Source organism: Empidonax traillii, unplaced genomic scaffold (assembly GCF_003031625.1).
Source record: "Empidonax traillii isolate 1590-97213 ecotype Southwest subspecies unplaced genomic scaffold, ASM303162v1 scaffold198:size1128796, whole genome shotgun sequence".
NCBI classification, from domain to species: domain Eukaryota; kingdom Metazoa; phylum Chordata; class Aves; order Passeriformes; family Tyrannidae; genus Empidonax; species Empidonax traillii.
Genome location: NW_020955391.1, coordinates 877,855 through 880,344, shown reverse-complemented (window position 1 = coordinate 880,344; position 2,490 = coordinate 877,855).

Below are 2,490 nucleotides of genomic sequence, written 5' to 3'. Positions count from 1 at the left end.
TTTTTTTTTTTTTTTTTTTTTTTTTTTTTTTTTTTTTTTTTTTTTTTTTTTTTTTTTTTTTTTTTTTTTTTTTTTTTTTTTTTACCTGTACATCCAGGTTTTTTGAGTGTGAACGGTCCAAAAAAGGACCGCAATATTGACTCATAAATATTTCCGACCTGATCAAATTGCATCAGTCGTTAACACTTGTTCCAAGTAAAGCGGAGATTCACTCCGCTGTCCCGACCTCCTCGAAAGAAGCACTGAGGTCTTTAACCTTCGTCCACAATCAGACTCTGCCTTCTCGAGGGAGGGCAAGCATCGGGGTCTGAAAAAAAAAGTCTTAAACCACAGGGCCAAAAGACCAAAATTTTAAATAAATAAGTAAATAAATAAGTAAATAGATAAGTAAGTAAATAAATAAATAAATATTTTTAAAGGGTTTCGTTTCTCCTCGCCGGACGAGACCGAGAATGGCCAAGAGCTAGCTCATGCTAACCTGAGCTTCTCCTGGCTGCCCTGGGGAGAGGGGACAGTTCCAGGCTCCGGTGCCGCCGGCCTGTCCATGTCCCCGCTCTCCCAGCGCAGCCTTCCGGGTCGAAGGGCGGCGGGGCCTGGTGGTGGTACCCGAGTGCGTGGCGGTGAAACCGCCGCCAAGGAAGAAGCCTATGGGGGCTCCCCGGGAGGGAGAGGTGCGGGGTGAGCCTCTGGAGAGGGAACCGAGCATCGCATCGCTTACCTGGCTTGGGCAATAGGCACTGAAAGAAAAACCCTTCTCTGGGAAAAATAAGTACAAATCCTCCTCAAGCACCGCCTGAACAGCGTTCTGAGCGATGACCTTGGCCAGCAGCGGGGAAAGGCACCGCCGGCGGCTGCTCCGCCGAGCAAGGCAGGAGCGGCCGCAGCACCTCTCTCGCCCAGAGGTTTTGAAGAACCACTAGATAAAGAGACAGGCTCCTTCTGTGCAGAAATCAATTTCTAAGCATCAGAGAGAGGTTTTAAACAAACAAATTAAAAAAAAAAAGCCCCCCTCCGACCTGTGATTGAGAGACAATTAAAAATAATTGCCCGTGTTAAGAGAGAGAAAACCAGCTTACGAGGAAAACTACCTTCTTTCAAAGCCCGCTAATGGCCATACGATTCATTAGGTTACTTAATCCTAATAACCTCTCCAGCATCAGTCCCGGTGACCCAGCCCATTAAGCACCACCAGCGAAACCCTATAAAACAGGCAAGGGGAATGTCCAACATCTGAGCACATTTATTAGCATTATGTTCCTGAGATAACATGCCCCTGGCTCCCCTGAATACTGCTGCGGGCAGGTTGGGGAAAGAGAAAGCTCTGTTTCGGGAAAGGTTGAGCACAGGACTAGGGCTCAGTGAGACGGATAGGCTGGTCCCACCGTCACTGTCACACACGATCTTCCGTCCTCTCTGCTTTCCTCCCTCGGCCCCCATCTCTCAAGCCAAACAATAGCTATATTTGTGGCGAGCATTTTTTCCCTCTGATTAAACCCAGGCCAACCAATTGCAGCCAGAACGAAACAAAACGCAGAGAGTAACGTTTCGATCATAAACGGGAGTTAACAACTTTAAAAAAATAAAAAAATAAAAAAAAAAAAAAGGGGGTGGGGGTGTGAGACAAAAAGGCTCCTTTCCACTGAAATGTGCCAGTGAGCCCTTGCGTTATCACTCTCCATGAAAGAGGCTGCTGAAGAGGAAACAGGGAAAAGGGAAATCAGGGCAGCAGCAAGGCCGGTTCCTCCCGTGCCTTCCAGAGCTGCAGACAAACCGGACGCCTCCCCAGCATCTCCCTGCCAGGGTGAGGTCTCTGTAATTTACGACACGCGAGTTGTTACGGTATTTGCCGCGTCTCGGAGAGGGGCTGCTAGGGGCGCGGGCACATGCAATCGATTAGAGGAACGGGGGGCTCTCGCTGGCGGGGGGGACGACTCCCATCGCGGCTGCCCGCCCCCACCGCGTCCCGGCCCTCCCCGGGCCGACAGAGCCGCTCCGCTCCCTGTGGGAATGGCCCCCCCGGCCGGAGGGAAACCCCTCCCAGGATCTGCAGGAGGAATAAACCGTCTTCAGACTTTGACTCTCTACAATCCCCCCCGCCCCTCAACATTTTCTTATTTTCCTCTCGATTTCTAGAGAAAAATGCGCCCAGAGGCAGAGAATGGCTTTGTTTGCACGCTGGCCGAGCGTTAGGAGACGCCGGCCCGGGGTAAAAAGGGCTCCCGGCGGACACCGATCCCACGCTCCCGCTGCTGTCCGCCCCAGGCAGCAGCTATGGGGCGGGTGGCAAGAGCTGTGGGCGCATTCCCCGCCGCCGGGATAACACCCGGTCGAGTTGAAGGCGAGCAGGCAGCGATCAGCCTCCATAGAGAGATGAGGCCATGCCTCGCTATTTTCGCAATAGTTTTAACACGCTGGCAGAGGTGAAAGAATGAAAGAAAAGCGGCGGGGATGGAACTGCAGCACCCTGCCGAGCTGCCAATGCCCGGTGCC